The 21,971-nt window shown below is 43.9% G+C and overlaps 1 pseudogene; it reads left to right on the top strand.

Annotated features, from left to right (window-relative positions):
• The first annotated feature begins 3,192 nt into the window (after positions 1-3,192).
• Positions 3,193-20,745, top strand: LOC121757652 (annotated as a pseudogene).
• Positions 20,746-21,971: the final 1,226 nt, after the last annotated feature.

Genomic DNA, 21,971 nt, shown 5'->3' with positions numbered 1-21,971 from the left:
TAACTCCAATCAATAAAAGACACAAGACGTCCGTGTTTTGGTTTCTCGTTTGTATGAGAAGTGAAGAAATGGAAAGAGAAGCAGATGGAGAGTTTTTGAAGACTTACAGGATCGCTAGCAGCAAAATGCCAAGAATTCTGCCTGTTCTTAAGAGTAAAATTCCGGAGCGGATCATATGGAGTAGCAAATGTTTTAGGGTTTGGCATAGCTGATCTGCTCCGGTAAAATTCATCCCAAATCCAAAAATCTCTTTGTTTGCTTAATTACACTTTTCTTTTTTCCATTAGAATACCCTTCAAGGGTCTCTCTCTTCCTCGTAATCTATGAATATGTCACCACATTCGGATTTTTATAACATAGTCCACTGATTATTTGCAAATTACATATATACATGTACATAATGGTTAAAAATGAATTGCTACAAAAACCCAAACTACAGTTGAGTTCTTAACGAACCAAACAATGATAATTTTTTCGGAATATCAATTTTCAACCTTGACCATAAATTTTTGAATTTCAAGCTAACTAATTAGACTTATCACACCTAATTTTTTTTTCTAACTAATCTATTAATAATTTTTATACTTGTAATAAATAAATACACATATGCATGAGTTTTATTTCAACTTAAAACTAAAAATCTCTGTCCCACAAAAATATAAGCATATTATATGGCACAAGAATTGCGATAAAATTAGTAAAGTTCTAAGAAAGGGGAGGAAAATGGTAGTTAAAGTAGTGTTAGTGGATAGTGAGATCCACATTATTATTAGTGTTTTAATGGAGATATAATTGGTAAAAGACTTGATGTATATGAGTGATAAATTGGGATAATATTCCTTAAATAGAAATGCGCATATTTTTATGAGGCGAGAGAAAATAAAAAGTGCACATATTTTTATGGAACGGATGGAATATTATGTATTTCCCTTAATTGAGTCGTTTTTCTATTTTGGAAAGTTTCAAGATTCGGCAAAAAGTAATACTCCCTCCGTTCCTTTCTGGGCGTCCCAAGTTATTTGCACTCTTTCCATTTTTAGTAACAATTTATACCTACAGCCGTAATTGTTGACTTTGTCTATCACTCATTCCTTAATCTCCGTGCCCAAAAAGAAAGGTGCGAGTAGTGCGGGACAGATGGAGTACTTTTTTTACTTTATTATTTCTTCATTTTTCTGACTTCATATTTTTATGGGACGTCCGCCATTGCCTTGACTCCACAGACGTCCGCGTGGACGTCCCGATTATTTTATAATTTTTTTCGAAAATTCTATAAATACGGCTCGTTGAACTTCATTTCATTCGCAGCACTTGTATTAACGAGTATCTCTCTCTTTCTAAATACTTTTCTTTCAAAGATAAATGGAGCACCACGATAGTGATTCCCCTGCCACGAGCGAGTCACAGAGACCGATCTTTCTCGTTGGCGGAAGTACCCCAATGTCCATCACGATGTCCGGAATGGCGGGATGATGCTCCAACCCCAAATGACGGCGGGGATGATGCCCGGGTACTACAACATGTACCCGCCTTGGTATGGGATGATGCCCCAAATGCCCGGGGTGAGTGCCGGAATGACCCCAATGCCGGGGATGATGCACAAAATGCCGGGAATGATGCCCGGAATGCCAGGGATGATGCCGCCCCAGATGACCGGGATGATGATGCCGAGGATGATGCATGGCTAGCCTGTCGCTGCGGGGGGAGTAGGTAGGGGGTCCCCAATCACCGGTGGACAATGTCTATCGCCCCTATATAGATTTACTGTCGACGGACAACCCCCGAGTACTCCTCTCGAGACTCAGTTCACTGGCATCGAGACGTTCTCGTTTGAGGAGTTGGGGCTATCTCCAATCCGAGATTCTCCCACAGACGCACCAACGGCGACATGGAGGAGGGGGAGGACAAGGAGAGGGAGGGACGGGGGACGGGGCACTACCTCGCCTGCGACGGGGTATGATGATGAGGTGGTGGCCGCTGAGGTGGGGGAGGGATCCAACGGGAAAAAGAGGACCGTCTGGAGCACAGAAGAGTGCATCGCGCTTGCGAAGGCGTGGATCAGTATAGTGGAGGATCCATAAATCGGGGCTAACCAACATATTGACATGATGTGGTGGCGCATTAGCCAAAACTACCTCCAATTCAAACCGCCAGGGGGGAAGCATCACAACGGAGAGCAATGCCGGAAACAGTAGGAGCGGCTGAAGAGGCAGCTCAGCCGATTCGCTGGCATTTACCCAAACAACCTCCGCTCGGCAACCAGCGGCATGTCTGCCGAGGATGTGAAGCTTCTGTCTCACCATCAGTTCAAAGACGCTGCGGCGGCCTTCGAGGAATTCAAATATTGAGAGGTGTATCTTGTGGTGCAGACTTCAGCTAAGTTTACTGCGGGTGTTGAATCTGGCTGGCCGAAGTGGACGAAGATCAGCGCCTCCGGGGAGTACAATAGCAGTGCTGGTTCCCACGAACTCCCCCCGCCGAGGTAGAGTTCCCGACACCTTAATCGTCGGCCCACCGCTGTCGCCTGGTGGGGCAAAAGTCCGTGGCGCGGATGGCGAGTGGAAGCGCCAGCGGGTCCGCCGAGGCGCAATCGGCTGCTCCTGCCCAAAACGATCCCGAGCTCCCCTCACTCGCCCGCGTCGCGCAACATAAAACCCTGTTACGTGCAATGGTTGAATGGCGGACATCGACTGATCGCCATTACAGGTCGTCGCTTAAGGATATCATCAACAGTATGCGGCGCGATTTGGGGTTGGGAGACACGGCGGAGAGTGGCGACGAGGGGACTACCGGTGGGGACGACGAGGGTACTGGCGGTGGGGAATCCGAGGAGTGAGACGACGGTTTTTTTAACTATGTAATTTTTTAAATAATTATGTATGTTTTTTTTGTACTATTTATGTTTTTTTAAAATAAAGTGGTTGCAATTTCTCCGTATTTGTGTCGAAATTTTAATTCCATAAATTGTTTAATTTGGTGAATTTGTGAATTTTTATTATTGTGGGAAATCCGTCGGGATGTCCTTGGGGATGTCCGCTACTGTGCAGTGGGATGTCCTTATGACGTGGTAGGAGGTGTTTTTGGAATGTCTGTCGGGACATCCGCACCGGTGTGGATGCTCTAAGGAACAGATTTTATTTTCTGATTAAACAAATCAACATTGTCCTTATATGCTCTTGTCTGTGTCGCTCTAGATTAGTTGATAGTTCGCTTAATTACCACTACAAATCCACCAAACATACATAAAGGCAAAGCGAAAAAAGATGTCCCACAAAAACAAGAATTGATTTTTTGATTTCCCCAGAAAACGAAGGTGTATTTAGTGAAATGGGTAACCGAGGATCGAATTTCGGGAACCGGATGTCGTTCTTGATGCTCTCCATGTTTGCTACCATGGCTTGGTTTTATGTCGCCAGCCGGTATTCCTATTCTTCAATTTTCTTTTTCTCCTCTCCTCTCTTTCTCCACTTCTCATTAATTTTGATGGATGGATTTCTTCAGATTGTGGCAGGATACGGTGAGCAGAGTTTATTTAGTAAACGAGTTGGATAAGAGAACTGGACAGGTGAAACTTCACATTCTTTATAAATATATATATCTCAAAATTTGCCTACTTTTTTTTTTTTTTTTTCTTTTCTGGTTTAGGTGGAAAAAGAAAAAGGAAATGTGGGTGTGTGAAGATTATTATCCTTTTAGGGTAACCAAATATTTCACTTGTCAGACTTTGATTTAGTGATTGTGAATTTGTGATTAATGTATTGTGGGATTGATGTAGCTTCAATTGTAATGGGCATCTCGTTTGTGGCACTCTTGTAATAAGATATGAGCCCCTACAAGTCTAGCATCTTGCATCATTTTTTGCTTAATATTGAGCTATATAGGTTGGATAGTTGAGTAGTTGTGGGTGATGATGATAGATAGTTATCGTCCATCAGTTATGTGAATGTATGCGGTCGCGATTGATGTTTGTTGATCCATTTCCATAGTATATGTTTTTGCAATGTTGCACCAGAGAAACAATCCACGGCGGAAGTTCAACACATGGAGCTCATGACTGATTTGGGAACCTAAAATTTCTTCTTTATTCTGCAACGGTTTTCGTTAGCCTTGTTTTTCAACGAGTGATGGCATCTTGTGTGTTCTATGTCAGGGGAAGTCGTCAGTCTGTGTAGATGATACGATGAAGATCATTACTTGCAGGTAGTTTTTGTATTAGAAGAGATTAGCTGATCTTAATGTGGATCTCGAGAAAGCTAGGCATGAAGGTTTTGTGCCTAAGCATCTTGTAGAAAATCAGTGACGAAGCCAGAATTTTACGGTTGGGGGGTCCAAATAAAAAATTCAAATAATAAATTGAAACATAAATAATATTACATAATATAAATATAATGTTGTAAAAACATAGTTCCATACAATGATATTATAACACTCCTCTTCTACTTTTCATCTTCTGAAACCGCTGCATAATAGCTTCATTAACAAACACATCCTTCTCAATATAAGGAACTAAGCAATCATTCAATAGCTGGTCTCCCATACGATTCCGTAGAGAAGTCTTAACGAGCTTCATTGCTGAAAAAACTCTTTCTACTGAAGCAGTGGCAACGGGTAAGAGCAATGACAGCTTAATTAACAAATAAACCAACGGAAAATTCTCATGTTTCCTTGTAGAAACCTTATTCTGAGCAAGACCTGAAATTCCCGATACTTTTGAAAACCTTTCATCTGTGCGCACATCAAAAATAAAGTTATCAAGCTGACTTTCGAGCTCATACAAAGTAACTTCAGAAAATTCAGATGGATAATACTTGGCAAGACGAAGCTTCTCTGAATCAAATGCAGAAAATGAGTCTCTAGGATCAAAACATGTCATACACAGAAGTAAATCTGTGTTGACTTCATTAAAACGGTGGTTCAATTCTTGAGCTTGCATATCAATGACTGAACAAAACAACTCAACTCGATAATGGTGGAGATTTTTTATTTTCTCAATTTTACCCCTTCCTCTTCCTCTAACTACACACTCATCTTCCATATCAAGCACATCAATCTCATTTGTTCTACAAAACTTTGTAACTTCAGTAAGCAAAACCTCCCAACCTTTTTTCCTCATTACTTGTAAACGTGTTTTTGCTACTTTGACAAGATTCATAGCATTAACAATGTCTTGATCCTTCTTTTGTAGAACTTGAGAGAGATCATGTGTAATTTCCAAGAGTTTCCTCATAAGATGTAACACAAAGATAAACTCAAAATGATTTAGAATTTCTTGCACATCCAAAGCTTCAGCCCTATGTGCATCCTCATAACCATTCTCCCCAACATACTCAAGAACATCATTAATAGAAGAAAATAAATGCATCAAGTTGATGAGAGTACCGTTGCGAACTCCAACGAGTATCCCCGGGTCGTGTCAATGACTTCTCTTGATTTAATCCTCTTCCGGTATTAATTTCATCACTTGCAATCCCTTCAACAACCTTCGCTCTTTGACTCTCTCATAGCACATCTCTGCGCTTACATGAACTTCCAACAATATTACACAAACAGGTGACAGAATTAAAAAAAGACCCAATACTTGTATGTTTTTTAGCAACAGCAACAATTGTGAGTTGAAGCTGATGTGCAAAACAATGCACATAATAAGCACTAGGATTTCTCTTAAGAATCAAACTTTTCAACCCATTGAATTCTCCTCTCATGTTGCTTGCACCATCATATCCTTGACCTCTCAAACTTGATACACTTAAATCATGAGTCGATAACAAAGAATCAAGTGCCTTCTCAAGTGTGGTTGCAACCGTATCACTGACATGCACAATACCAAGAAGACGTTCATTGAGACATCTATTCTTATCCACATATCGTACCGCAACACCCATTTGTTCTTTGAATCTCGGCACTCATCGACTAATATGGAGAAAGAATTGTCTCCTATATCATCTACAATAAGTTTTGTTGTCTCAACAGAAGCTGCATTAATGATGTCTTTCTGAATATCCGATGATGTCAGTTTGAGGTTTGCAGGAGCATTTTTCAGTACAACATTATCTATCTCTTCACCGCAAGAAGCAACAACTTTCAAAAACTCAAGAAAGTTACCTTGATCAAGGATTCATCGTACTCATCATTTCCTTGAAAGGGTAATCCTTGCTTGATAAGATAGCGAAGACACAAAACAGTTGCACCTAATCTGCGACGGTACTCAAGCTTAGATTTTGTTGATTGTTTAGATATACACACTTCGATGTGTTGGGCTTGATTCATCAAATCTCGACATGCTAATCTACACTTATTATGATCACTTGTATGATCCCCGACATGATCTCTCAACCTTTCTTTCTTGCGCCAGGCTGTAAATCCTCCAGATACAAAAGCGTCCTGTCCATTTCTACGGAGTCCAGAGAAGAGATAACAATATAAACAATATGCTGCATCCTTTGTAATACTATACTCCAACCAATCTTTGAATTCATCAAACCAATGCGCGACAAATTTACATTGTCGCTTTCCATCAGTTCTTGGAGGAAAATCATGTTCGCGCGGTTGACATGGACCTTTAAGTAAGTAAGCTCTACGCACCCGTTCTATTGAGTTTGACGGATATCTCATTATATCAGGTCGTTTCCCTAGATCACTTGGAATATTTTCTGGATCAGCTTCAAGTTTATCTTCATTCAATGACTCTTGAGGTTGAAGAAGTGTAGGTCCATTAACAGACGAAGATGAAGCAACAAAACTAGGAGAAAGTTTCTTAAAATATCGATCCATTTTCAATTTTCAACAAATACCTGCATTCAAAAGCTTTTGACGATAAGCAAATACATCTATATTAATTTATGGAGTAAACTTAAAATTAGGGAAATCAATTTGCAAATGTATGAACTAACCAAAGCTTTTGACGATAAATTTCGGAATTAATAAAATTATTGAGACTCGATCACTATAAACACGTGGATTATTGAAGGTAACCGCAAATAAGAAATTATCCACACTTCATCATCAGTCCATAAATCTCTTCATTGCAATATAGCTGCAGACTCGTCAGAGCTGAATTTGTCGACAGAATATGCAATGTAAAGGAGAATTCCTAAAATAAGTATTCCAAAATTAATTATCATGCTAGAAAGGAAAACATTCAAGCTCGGAATTTACCTGCGAAATACAGCCTCTTGGTGTTGTGGTGAGTCTGAAACTCCCGTTAGCGCCATTACTCACGTAGGTAAATAGATAGCTGCGGAATAGTGGTTGGGCCTGATTTTTTCGGCCTGCAGAATAGTGTTAGGGCCTGATTTTTTTTGTTGCTGGGCCTCTTCAATTGTCCATATGGACTAGGAATTAATTAAAATATATATTTTTTTATTAATTTAAATTAATAATTATGAAATTACTAAAATACCCCTGTGATTTTTCATAATTATTGAGGGGCCCCTGGCCCCCCAGGCCCTATTGTCCCTTCGTCCCTGTAGAAAATAGTGTAACCGCAAAGAAAAAACTTTTGGCTGTTGTAGGAATAATGACAATGTTTCGACGCAAGAACACCAGGGATGCCATTCGTAAGGCCTCGATGCCTACCGATACGCCCTTCTTACATGTAGTTTTCTCTGTCAACACAAGTAGATGCGAGCTATTGAAACACGTCTGTGCCTATAAAATATACTCCCTCCGTCCCAAGGTAGATGTTACACTTTTCTTTTTAGTTTGTCCCATAAAAGATGTCACATTTCTTTTTTTGGAAAAAGTTCCCTCTCACATCAATTATAAAATTATATTTTCTCCCACCACTTAACCCACAAAATAACATCTCCTACAATCCCGTGTCATCTCCCAAGTGTGACATCTACCTTGGGACGAATGGAGTATTTCTCTTTAAAGTACATAAAGACATGATTGATAAAATTTGTCATTACTAAGAATCATTAGGATCTAACAAAACTCCAATTTCAAGTGTAAATTTCCACTCTTTTAGTAAGAGCATCCACATCGGTGAGCTACAACTAGTCTGTCCGTGCCAGCGGCGCGGCACCGCTGTCGGCCGCTGCGCTCTTGCCGCTGGCACGGCGCTGTTCGATGCATCGAGCACGTCCGTACCAGCGAGCAGCATACGTGGCAGGCGGTGATTGGTCAACGGCTATGCCGTTGGCAATTTGATTTATTTTTTTAAAAAAATCGGATTTTAATTAAAAAATCCGATTAAAATAAAAAAAATATTTTCCCACTTCCCAAAAAATTATATCCGTTTTCTACTCACTTTTAATTTATTTTTCATTTTTTTCCCCAAAAAATACATGTTTTCATCTATAAATACCCCCACTTTCACACCTAAAAATTCACACCACACTACACAATTCTCATCTATATTCTCTCATTTCTATTCTCAATTCTCAATCTTTCTTCCACTCCTACAACATAACAATGTCCGGCCACGACGATCACCCCCCGGCTCCCACGGTTGGAACCCCGAGTGGTTCGGTTCACAACCGTTTCCTAGTCCAGAAACAGAATATTCAGCCCCTCCTCAAACCCAAGGTTCGGAAGTTCTGGGTGGCTACCGGCCTTACTCGATCAACGACCAAGATGCCCCCGAAGGGCAATACGGGTGGACACCCGAGCCTAAAGCGAGGTCGAGCGGCCCCTCCCAAACTCCGACTCCTCCTATTCGCGGTGTCCGCACACCGTACACTCCGGCGGAGATGGAGCAATTGTTCAAAGCATTCTTGTCAATCTCCGAAGATCTGGAGGTTGACACGAACCAATCCGGCGATCATTATTGGTGGCGCATCTGTCGCCGGTACAATGAAAACCGGTCGGCTAGGACAATCGAGCGCAACGAGAGTATGGTGCGCAACGCCATATACAGAGCCAACGAAAAAATCCAAAAGTTCTAGGGTATTACCTCCAGGAAGAGCGGTCGGCGGGGAGCGGCCGTAGCGAGGTCGACATCATCAGTTCCGCCTTGTCGACCTACCAATCCATGAACTACAAGCCGTTCAAGTACCTCAACATTTGGTAGGAGACGCGGTCGCATCCGAAGTATAGGGGAGGCGTAACATCCTCCTCTAGCGGCTCCTCCAAACGGTCAAGATTGGTATCCCTATCCGACACTGGCTCCGAAGACGTGGCTAGCCAACTTGCCGGAGCTAACTTGAGTAGCCCTGACGCCGGCCCGAGCGGTTCTCAACGCCGACCGCAAGGAAGGAAGAAGGCGGCGGCCAACCGCCCACGATCCCGAACCCGCTCCCGCTCCCATGTGCCACCTCAACCCCCCACCAACTCGTTGTGGGGGGTTTTGGCCCAACTCAATTTGGCCGATAGGTCAAATATGACCCCCGAGCAACTTCGATCGCATGTGACGATGATACGAGGTCTACAAAGAACGTTGAGGGTATTACCGGATGATGACTAGTCTTCCCCGGATGTAATTTTTACGCTTAAATTGTGTAATTTTTATTTTTTAGTAGTTTAATAATGTAATTTCATTTTTTAGGATTTTAATTATGTAATTTTTATTTTTTAGGATTTTAATTATGTAATTTTTATTTTTAGGAATTTAATTATGTAATTTTTAGTTTTATTGTAATTTGTAATTTTATTTCGGGTATTTTTAATGAATTTTAATTTTGTGAAAATGTTTTATTTAAATTGAATAATAGAATGGTGGGATCCTTGTTCTCGTTCTTGCGGAAGAGCACGGATGTGGGTGTTGTGCTCTTGTCTAAGAGTAGGCAGAAAAAGTGGGACCGCGGCCACATCCGTGCCCGCTGGCAAGAGTAAGGATATGGATGCTCTAAAATGGCTGCTTCTTGAATATTGTGTATCCTGAATTTATTCAATGTAGGCACTGCTCTCAAGAAACTGGAAGCGGAAAAAGGCATTGCCATCCGATTTGTGATAGGGAGAAGGTCTATGTGCTGCTGATACTAGACTGATAGAAGAACAGGTTTTGACTATTTTTACACATCAATGCAGTGTAAATCAAGGTGACAGTTCAGACAGGGAGATCGACAGTGAAAATAGGGAGGCTAAGGGTGTCCACTATAAGGCGAAAACCCCAATAGCTCCGCCCCAGTTTTTGTCCATAGTCTCAGTTTTTTTGTCCATAGCTCCAAAATTTTGTTTCCGCCACTATGGTGGACACTTCCAATAGCTCCAAAATTTTATAATCAATTTTCATTTTAAAATATTTTTAGACTGAAAGTGTAGATAGTGAATGGAGGGATTGTGTGAAAATAGGGAAAAAATAGGTGGTGGAAAGTGGTATTTATATAGGTAATAAAAAAAAACCAAAATTCGACCGCCGGCGCGTCCTCGCCCCCCCGTCGCCTATCCGTCGTCCTACCGTCCCCATTTCCGCATTCGCCCCGGGGGCGGACAACTCCTACACTATAAACCGCCCCGGGACCGCTCCCGCCGGGGCTATAGGCGGGGCGGTCCCATAGTGGATACTCTAATGACTTCATGATTCTCGTATGTCTGGTTTTTGAAATGGTTTTGTAGCCAACACAAATAAGTCAGTCCCTTTGTCCATTGCCAGAAGGCATGAAGGTCAAGACTCAAGATACTAAGGCCACCCGCAACGCGTCACGCGGGTGGCCCGAAACCCGTCTTGCAGGGACGGGACGGCAGCACGACATGTTGCGGCGCCCCGTCTCGTCCCCAGCCCGTCACCATCTCGTCACGAAACCCTTTCCTTTGGGACGTAAAGCGGGACAGATCGCCACGCGCCGCGGCGACATGGCGCGCTCCCTGGCCATGCATGACGCCCACTCGCCGGCCCGCGAGTGGGCGTCGTCACGCTGATGCAATAATTAATTTTTTTGATGGCAGTGGTGGCGGTGGCGGTGGCGGCTCCGGGGCGTGAGATCTCAACGTGTTCGGCGACTGGGGGAGCATATACAACACATTGGGTGGTTCCGGTTCGTCCACGCCGGGCTCGACGCCGGGCCCAGGGTTCGGGCACGTCGGGGGTACCAACCACCCAATTTTGATGTTGATGCATACGCCCGTCACTCCGTCCCGCGGTATTCGCAGGGATTATCCCAGATTCGGGAGGATTATCCGGTTCAACCCACTCCGGAAGAAGGCCGAGGCGGGGGAGGCTTCAGGGCGGAGGCGGAGGAGGAGGAGGAGGATCTAGGCCGGCATCCGTACGGCCCCAAAGAAACGCTGGCGGTGTACAACGCCTGGATCAGCGTCTCGTACGAACCCATCGTCGGGAATCAACAACCATTGAAGTACTTCAGGGAAAAGGTCACCGAGGCCTACCACGAGATTAAGCCGAATAAGACCCGCCGCTGCACATATAAGATGCTCTGCTCTCACTTTGACCGAGTCGACAGAGAGGTCAAACGATTCTGCGGCATCTACAAGAATGAAGCGGCTTAGTACCAAAGCGGAGCCACAGGAGTCGACATTCTGAGGTCGGCTTTGCGGGTGTACTACGAAGACATCGATAAACAATTCAAATATGCCGATGTTTGGGAGGTCGTCAGAGACGAGGAAAGGTGGGCCGGCGTTGTGCGGTCCAACTCGGGCTCGACCTCAAAGCGCACGAAGCACACGACGAGTGACCAATACTCGTCTGGTGAGGGCGGTTCGGGCATCGGGCCACAAGAGTTAGCCTCGCAGGAGGAGACCCCGGCAGACGATGCCGAGGGTCCTCCCGTGGGCGCCGTCGGCCGCAAGGGAGAAATGCGGCGAAGGCGGCTAGAGGGAGGAGGGGCTGAGCCGAATCAAGCCAGGCGGGCTCGGGGGACCCTCGAACTCCCTTATGTCCATGTACATGACCGCCACAATAGCGGACACTTCCCGCTTTACGCCCACCCAATACGAAGCCTGGCTTAACGGAGTCCTGTTTATGGCGGCACAAATTGGTATCCCGCCTCCAAGTGGCCTCAGGGCACCTCCACCGCCTTTGGGGGATGATTCGCCGGCGAAATAGTTTTTTTTTATTTTCTATAAAATTTTATTTTAAATTATGTCATTTTTATTTTTTTAGGATTTTAATTATGTCTTTTTTTATTTTTTGAATTTTAAGTTGTATTTTTATTTTATGTTGTAATGTTATTTTATTTTTAATGAAGTGTGTTTTTTATTAATTGAATTTGGTGGAAAAAAAATAAAAAAATAAAATTGAATGAATAGTAATTTAAGGGACGGAGGGTTGCAGATTCCGTCCCTTAGTTAAGAGATGGAGTAAAAAAGTACAGTAAGGCCCGCCAATAGTGTTCCAAGGGACGGTATGAATGGCCTAAACCATAACATTCTGATATATTTTAGGCTTTTAGCCTTCAACTAGCTTTCCCTTGTAGAATCCCAGTCACTTTAATTTAACTATTGTTGTAGATCACTTTAATTCAACTGCAAGACTGCTTTTTGGGGGTGTTTTTTAAACCTTGGCAATAACAAAAAAAGAAGATCGACTTTTGTAAAGTGTCTTTTTCTTTATTGTATCCATACATGGGAACATACCTTCCATCATACATGGACAATGGTGCCGCGTCTTGATATCCTACTCATGTTCTCTCTTGCCCCTAAAACGTCAATTAGACAGTAGCTCTTCGCATTCTTAAAAATATTATGCAAAATGGTTGAATTTTATAACCTTGTCAGGAAAATCATGTCGAGACAACTGAAGAGCGAGACTGTTCCTGATTCATGCTGTGGAGCACTGGGATGCTAAGTGATGATTCCGCGAATTTTTGATGATGATAAATGCTCGTAAAAATAAATTACGACACAGAGAATTTTACGTGGTTCGATTTACTGAGGTAAATCTACGTCCACGGGGAGAAATGGGGGCAGGTTTGTATTGCTTGATCTGCGAATTACAGCTTACAACACAGACTTGCTATATGATTATTTCTCTAGAGAGATTCTAACCCTTTTCTACCAGATCTAAGTTCTATTTATACATTGAACTAAGATCGTGGCTTACATCATCACTCTAGGTCGTGGAGGTCGTGTAGGTCATGGCCTAAGATCGTGGCCTGAGTTGACGCCACGTGGTAGTGGGTGTGTTGGAAGTTGTGGAAATCCTGCATGGGTCCACTAACTCCTTGTTCGGTCGAATACTGAGACCGAACTGCTTTGGTTGCCGATCTGAGAGTAGAGCTTGATGCCGACCTGAGAGCAGAGCTTGATTGGTTGGCTTTTACCGAGCTGTAGGCTGAGGCCGAACTCTTTGGTAATGCCGAACTCCTCCGAACTCTTTGGTAATGCCGAACTCATACTCCTCCTTGGGCTTTGGGCTGATGGGCCGTCACTGCTGTTGGGCTTGTTTAGTTCGTACCCCATCACTACCCCCCCCGAAAGACGAAGTGAATCACTTCGGCGAAGCGAGTCACTTCGGCATTCTGGATAAAGGTACGGGGGAGGCTGACGTCAGGGGACGTGCCTTGCATGTGACTGCATTAAATGCGACAGTAAAATCCGGCCGTTGAATCCTGAAAAGGTGGGATTCGAAACGGTGCGACGATTTTGAAATCTTCGCCGAATCTGATAAATATGCTCTTTCTTCCTCATTTGAACATCTTTGCTGTTGCGTCTTCTATACTCTCTCTTTCTCGAGAAATTTTCTTCCGCTTTCAAGAGCTTCTTCAGACTTTCTTCACTTTCAAAAAGTAAGAAAAATGTCTTCTTCTTCTTCTTCGGTGTCGGGTAGCGGTAGGAAAGGGGATAAGGGGTCTTCTAGCCGGAAAGAATCCGGGGAGAAGACCGTAGAGTATTTTCACAGTATCTTGAGTAAGGATACTGTGATATCCCTTCACGAGAAATATTTTTTACCTGGGGGGAAGGCGGTGGTTCCCGACGATGATCATAGGGCTAACGACCCGCCGGAGGGTTATGCCACCGTTTACGAAGCCTGCTTAGAATGCGGGCTTCGTTTTCCTCTTCCCCCACCTTTTGTAGAGCTTCTTGATTTTTTTCAACTCCCTTTAGGTCAGGTGACTCCGAACTCTTGGAGGCACTTATCGGCTTTTGCTGCCGAACTGCGTAGGCTAGATAAGGATCTGTCTCTGAGGGCAATCCTTAATTTTTTCCAGTTTAAAAGGAAGGGATCTTGGTTTTACTTGATCCCCTTACAGCCTTTTAGGGCCTTCTGCAAAACCAAGTGGCCGAAATGGCAAAACCGTTTCTTTTTTTATAATAGGACTTCGGCTCCGGGCTTTCCTTGGAGAAGGCCGAAGTCCGTGATTCCCCATCCTCGGTTAGAACCGTTGGCCGAGCTCGAGGGCGAGCTCAATAAGATTCCTATGATTAGGAAACAGTATTCGGAAACTGAGCTCGTCAAGGGCGACCTCGTGTTCAATATCTCGTCTTCGGACGAAGAGGCCGAGGGTGAGGATTTCTCTTTATCTTTATGCTCTACTGCTTTAACGAAGAAAACTAACCTTGTTTTCTTGCTTTTTGGCAGTGTTCATGCTGAATAAGGCTATCCGAAAGTCCTCCGAGCTTGAGGAGCCGGAGAAAGAGAAGGCTACCAGCTCGGCGCCTGATGCCGAGAAGAATCCGAAGAGGCAAAAGACCTCTTCGGGTCCAAAGAAGCCGGAGTCGACTTCGGCAAGTAGGAAGGGGAGGACCCAGAAGCCCCCGAGAGCGCCAGAGAAAGACGTGGTCTTGGCGCCTCCTTCGGAGCATATCTGTGAGCCATTTTTATGGCCCACGGACTTCGCCGAGGTGAATTGTCTTCTTGATTCTTTGGCCTGGCTTCTGTCCTGTATTTTTGGTGCCCTCTGTTGACTTTTTTCCTTATCCATTTTCAGAGGAACGATATGCTCTCCAAGCTCGTCGCCGTCGAACTCTCCAAAGCGTCCAATGACTATGCCGAGATGCAGAGGAAGTTGGCGGCTGCTTGTCATCGGGCCGAACAGGCTGAGGCTAAATTTGAGAAGGCCAGAGCTGCTAGGATTTCGGCCCAGGATGAAGCTCAGTTTGCCAAAAACCAGCTCGTCATCCAGCGAGAGCAGGCGAAGCGGAGCGATGCTGCTGCCGTGGTTGCCCAAGGGGAGGCTCTCCGTGTTTACACGGAGAAACTCTTTTTGAGCAGCCAGTTCTCGGCCTTTGTCGGTAGCCTGGTAAGGCTAATTGCCGATAAGGGCGAGCAGGGGGCCGATGTCGTGCTGCCTCTGTACAGCCGAGAGATAGCAGCTCGGCTTCAGAATCTGCCGCTCCTTGAGGAGCTCGCTTCATCCTCGGTCCTGCTTTCTGCAGACCGAGTCCGGAGTTGTCGAGCTGATCGGGACGAGAACCTGGAGGCTATCTTTGCCTCCGTGGGACCCGTTTCACCCGCTTCGACTTACAACGGAGAGGGTGAGGCCGAGCCGCTGGAGCGGGAGGCCGAAGTCGAGCGAGCCGGGCATCCGGAGAAGGAAGCCGATCAGGAGACGCAGCAGATCGGCTACGGTGGCGCCGAGCAGGCTGAGGAGAGCAAGGAGGCAGAGGCTGAAGCTGAAGCAGATGAGAAGGAAGCTGAACCTCACCGAGAAGGTGGAGACGAAGCTAGCGAAGTATGATTTCGTCTCCCTTCTCTTAGTTTAGTTTCTTCCTTTATGTAAAATGGCCTTGAAGCCCTCCTTGTATAGAAAAATTTTTTTCTTATGAATGAAAAAATTCTTCTTTCTGCTCTTGTGTCTTCGTATAGCCTTTCGTACTCTCTTACTCCTGTTGTGGTTTACTACCTGCTCGGTAAGCTGAAATGCCGAACTGACGTAGCTGCTTTGTATTCTTAACTCTCAAGGAGCTGGAGATACTTCACTGGAAACGGCTGTACTCTTCGGCTTTAGACGAAGCTGAGAAAAGAGCTATAGCCGATCAGACGAAGAATGACGAGCTTCTGGCTCGTTTAGTGAAGCTGGAGGCCGATAATAAGGACTTAGAGTCCGATAAGAATGATCTGGAGGCCGAGCTGAATACGACCATTGCTGAGAGGACTGCGTACGAGGATTACATCCGTGTGCGCGGGGGAATGACCATATCAGATGTTCAGAGTCGAGTTGACGAACTGTGGGAGGAATATAATGTACTCCGGAGGAACAATGCGCTGGAGAGCTCGGCTTGCCAACAAGTCGTGACATCATTGCGGCGCTGGGCTTCTCGGTACAACATTGTTCTTTCTCGGCGCCCCTCCATAGAAAGATTCCTTCGGCATATCGTGCCAACAGATGCCCGCACTCCAGATCAAACCTTTGATTCACTTGCTCAAAACCGTACTCCAAGTCAGCAACGAACTCTGGAACAGCCGGAAACGTCAAGACGAGAACAGGCTGAAGTTCGTAGAGGAGCTGTGATTATGAGTGAGCAAGATCAACAAATGCTTCGTGAAGAGACTCTTCGCCGCCGAGGTGCTAGGGCTTCCCGGGCTCAGAGAAGAGGTGGCAGGTCGATTAGAGCATCTCGTCGACCTGCTTATTCTGCAGCTGCCTGGAACGCCCGAACTCAGCTTCACGAGGATTTTGTGAATAGATGGCTCAACTTTAGCAACCCTGGACAGTAGAATAGTCCTTTGTAATAGCGTAACGCCATCTTGTAGGGTAGCGGAGTTGTGTGCCGAACAAGATTTGAAAATGAAATTTTGTTTTTGTTTTCGCTTCTAACACTGTATATTTACAGCTTAGCGAAAAAATTTCATCGTACTTGTCCTCGGTCTTATGAAGTAAACTTCTTTGACCGGACTTGTCTTTGGTCTGATGAAATAAACATCTTTGACCGGACTCGTCTTTGGTCTGATGAAATAAACATCTTTGACCGGACTCGTCTTTGGTCTGATAAACATCTTTGACCGGACTCGTCTTTGGTCTGATGAAATAAACATCTTTGACCGGACTCGTCTTTGGTCTGATGAAATAAACATCTTTGACCGGACTCGTCTTTGGTCTGATGAAATAAACATCTTTGACCGGACTCGTCTTTGGTCTGATGAAATAAACATCTTTGACCGGACTCGTCTTTGGTCTGATGAAATAAACATCTTTGACCGGACTCGTCTTTGGTCTGATGAAATAAACATCTTTGACCGGACTCGTCTTTGGTCTGATGAAATAAACATCTTTGACCGGACTCGTCTTTGGTCTGATGAAATAAACATCTTTGACCGGACTCGTCTTTGGTCTGATGAAATAAACATCTTTGACCGGACTCGTCTTTGGTCTGATGAAATAAACATCTTTGACCGGACTCGTCTTTGGTCTGATGAAATAAACATCTTTGACCGGACTCGTCTTTGTGTTCTAATTTGGCGATTTTCGTCGCCGGGATCGAACTTTCCCTTGTCCTAATTCGGCGAGTTTTATCGCGTGGATCGGACTTTCCCAGTTAACCGAAGTGGTCTTATGCAGTAAACCTCTTTGACTAGACATGGTCGTCCTCGGTCTTATGAGGTAAACTGCTTTGACCGAACTTGGTCGTCCTAATTCGGCGAGTTTTATCGCGTGGATTGGACTTTCCCTTGTCCTAATTCAGGCAAGTTTTATCGCGAGAATCGGACTTTTGTTGCAGTTCGTTTCAGACGAAGTGCTTGATTCTTAAGCAGAATTGTGGTCTTGTATCCTCTTTAGAAGCTTTGACACACAATCGTGGGCTTGTTGCAGCTCGTTTCAGACGAACTGCTTGTTTAAGCTGAATTGTGGTCTTGTATCCTCTTTAGAAGCTTTGACGCACAATCGTGGGCTTGTTGCAGCTCGTTTCAGACGAACTGCTTGTTTAAGCTGAATTGTGGTCTTGTATCCTCTTTAGAAGCTTTGACGCACAATCGTTGGCTTGTATGTTCTAAAAAGGGGATCAGCCTTTGAAGAACGAGATACCTCAGTTTTATTTGTAAGAGACGACACTCACATAGACAGACACAACGCACGTAGAGACAAGAACAAGTAAAAAACAAAGAAAACACATAAGACTGACTGACCGGACTGTCTCTTACAAATGGAACTTCTTGAGGTTGGAAACGTACCATGTTCGGGGTACTTGTGCTCCTGACGCGTGAGTCAATTTTTAAGACCCTTTGCCGAGGACTTCTGACACCCGATATGGACCTTCCTATGTGGGCTCGAGTTCGCCCAGCTTTTCTGCTCGGCTTACTTCGTTGTTTCTCAAGACGAGATCTCCCACTTGAAATTGCAGCTTCTTCACCCTTTGGTTGTAATACCGGGCTACTTGCTCCTTGTACTTGGCTGCTTTTAGGCAGGCCAATTCTCTTCTTTCTTCGGCAAGATCTAGTTCGGCTCTCAGTCCATCACCATTCATTTCTGAGGAGAAATTGAGTTCGGGGACTGGATATGCCGATCTCAACCGAATCACGGCTTCAGTGCCGTACTCCATCGAGTTCGGCTCCGGTGTGACTTCGGCCATTTCGCCGGCCTCTGATTCCGGCTGCTGTGATTGCTATGCTTGATGGTGCCGAACTGATTGCTCGGCACTTTTAAGCGCAATCTGCGAACACACTTGCTCTTTTTCGATCACCTCGGATGACCGCTATCTCTCCTTTAGTGGAGAAGGTGTTCGGCGAGGATGCCTCTGATCGCTATGACCGGGCTTCTTTTTGTCTTCTCTGGATGAGCTGTCTAAAGACCGTTTTCGACGGTCTGCCTCATCGGCACGAGAAAACTTGTCCGCAAGGTCCCACATCTCTTGAGCTGTTTGCGGACCGCACTCCACGAGCTTTCTGTAGAGAGCTCCGGGCAGGATTCCATTTTGGAATGCCGAAATGACAAGTAGATCATTGAGATTATCTACCTGTAGGCATTCCTTATGGAATCTCGTCAGGAAGTCGCTGATCTTTTCGTCGCGACCTTGACGTATAGAAAGCAGCTGAGCCGAAGTATTTCGGGCTTCCGCTTTCTGAAAGAACCTCCTGTGGAAAGCATCCATCAGATCTCGGTAGGATCTAATGCTGCCTTGAGGAAGGCTGTCGAACCACCTTCTGGCGTTCCCGATGAGCAGCTCGGGGAACAGCTTGCACATATGGACCTCATTGAGACCTTGGTTCGCCATATTATACTGATAGCGTCCCAGGAAGTCATGAGGATCCACGAGTCCGTCATAGGTTATCGACGGAGTTCGGTAGTTCTGTGGAAGGGGAGTTCGGGTAATATCGTCCGAGAACGGAGTCCTCAATACTCCGTACATGGCGAACCCGACATTTCTTCGGTATGGAGGAGATGGAGTTCTCCTGTGATTCCGGTACCGAGGATTCTTTCTTCTGGAAGACATGACACTACTGCGGTAGTGACTGTCTCGTATGGAGGGAGAGGGAGAATCCGCCGTTTTTGTCCCCGGCTGCTTTTGGCTTTTTTGCAGGAAGGTTAAGAATTCCTCCTGCTTTTCCGCCAAAAACAGCTTGACAGCCTCGTTCAAATCGGGCTGCTGGGAAGACTCGGTGTGACGGCTTTTGGAGCGGCTTGTTCCTCCACCATGAGAACTGGTGGTGGATTTATCCCTAGGCTGTTTTCCCGACCTATGGGATGGATTGGCTTCCTCCTGGTTCTCACGGGCAGGAATACGGGTACTCTGCGATCTGGTATGCATTTTTTGGGTGGAAAAAATGGATCAAAAATTCGCTTTATCACAAATTTTGTTCTCTGGTTCCCACAGACGGCGCCAGTGATGATTCCGCGAATTTTTGATGATGATAAATGCTCGTAAAAATAAATTACGACACAGAGAATTTTACGTGGTTCGATTTACTGAGGTAAATCTACGTCCACGGGGAGAAATGGGGGCAGGTTTGTATTGCTTGATCTGCGAATTACAGCTTACAACACAGACTTGCTATATGATTATTTCTCTAGAGAGATTCTAACCCTTTTCTACCAGATCTAAGTTCTATTTATACATTGAACTAAGATCGTGGCTTACATCATCACTCTAGGTCGTGGAGGTCGTGTAGGTCATGGCCTAAGATCGTGGCCTGAGTTGACGCCACGTGGTAGTGGGTGTGTTGGAAGTTGTGGAAATCCTGCATGGGTCCACTAACTCCTTGTTCGGTCGAATACTGAGACCGAACTGCTTTGGTTGCCGATCTGAGAGTAGAGCTTGATGCCGACCTGAGAGCAGAGCTTGATTGGTTGGCTTTTACCGAGCTGTAGGCTGAGGCCGAACTCTTTGGTAATGCCGAACTCCTCCGAACTCTTTGGTAATGCCGAACTCATACTCCTCCTTGGGCTTTGGGCTGATGGGCCGTCACTGCTGTTGGGCTTGTTTAGTTCGTACCCCATCACTAAGATTAATGACGATGTGTATGTTAATATTGGTATGTGTTCCTTCATCTACTAAATGCTTGTTCTTCCTCTAATACACTACCTAAGGGCGGCTAAGGAGGTATAACTCCGACCCTGTTATTGACTATTTCTAAAAAATTTATAATATCGGATTTACAGTTGAATCAGAGTTTATCACGAGTATTTCGTTACTATGAAGTTTCTCTTGGTAACATCTGCAGTTTCCTCTACCAGAGATCTCCCTGAAAATGTTCCAATAAAAACGCATTACTTTTGGTTCGTGGAGACTAATCAGAGCAGATCCACTTTGTTGACTAAAAAAATTCCTGATAGCTCTAGATTATACATTAAGTTTTATGTTTTGTTGTCTCCATCTTTCTAAGCTTGCTTCATGTTTTGTAAACCTTCAAGAACTTGAAAATTAGCACTTTTTTCTACAGATGCTCTTGGATCCGTGCTTGCAAGACATTTGGATAAGCCTCGCGTTTACATTGGATGTATGAAGTCTGGAGAAGTTTACTCTCAGCCGTGAGTGCATTGGACACCTTGGGATTGAATGTTGGAAATATGTTTGATATATATATTGTTGCTTCTTTCATTTGCAATTGCAGGAAACAAAAATGGTATGAACCCGAAATTTGGGGATGGGAAATCGTAAGTTTAGATTCTCTTATCAACTTTCTTTACCCCGTCTTACTTCTTTCCAAATTTCGCTGGTCTACAATCTAGTCTCCCTAGAACATGCTTCAGGTGAAGTGTTTGCTAGTATTTCACAACCACTAGCTCAGTTTGTTTCAATCAACAGGTACTTGTTTTTGGGCATTCTCCTATGAAGCCATTTGCCATGACTTACTGAAATTACTATACTATATACTATTATTATTATTATTATTATTATTATTATTATTATTATTATTATTATTATTATTATTATTATTATTATTATTATTATTATTATTATTATTATTATTATTATTATTATTATTATTATTATTATTATTATTATTATTATGTGGTTTTGCAGATTAATCCTCCGTGCCTATGCTCACGATGGCTTATTGGGCTTGATGTTAAACATGTTGATGAAGGGGGAAGTTTTGCTGCTCATCTTGGGCATCAGGTCGCCACTATTCCTTTCTAATACTATCAATTTGAAATAAGTTGATGCGACTAATTAATCTCACTATATGTATGTTGTTCAGTTGGGGGCAATGGTACACAGGATTAGTCAAGCCTTGACAAAATTAATCTAGATACTCTCTAGCCAACTGAGTTTCGAATAACAAAACAGCCTCTTTTTAGTTCCCCATTAACACCCCTCCTTTTTGCATGATTATGCTAGTTGTAACTCCCATATTGGCTATGGTGTAGCATCTCACAACTATTTTTAAAAATACAAACTTTTTTTTTGTCCGTATCTTAAAAATAACAACTAAATAATAGCTATTAGATATTCAAATTAAGGGCCTAGATCATTAGCCCCGAAATGTTAATAACAAAAAAACGTCAATAAGGGTATTAAGGTCAATTTACAACAAGTTAGTTGTAACTAACATTTGAAAAATATTCCATAACTTTAAAACGCATATAACTTTCTCGATTTAAATTATTTTTTCGCACAACATATATCAAATTAAAGATAATTTCATAAATATTCTAACGAGATCTCACTTGCATATGTTCCGATGTCAAATTTTGATCAATTTTTTCTTACAACAAATGTCAGCATGATATATAAAATCATGTAGAAAGTCAATA

The sequence above is a fragment of the Salvia splendens genome, chromosome 12, assembly GCF_004379255.2.
Source record: "Salvia splendens isolate huo1 chromosome 12, SspV2, whole genome shotgun sequence".
NCBI classification, from domain to species: domain Eukaryota; kingdom Viridiplantae; phylum Streptophyta; class Magnoliopsida; order Lamiales; family Lamiaceae; genus Salvia; species Salvia splendens.
This window is presented reverse-complemented; position numbering and strand designations above follow the sequence as displayed.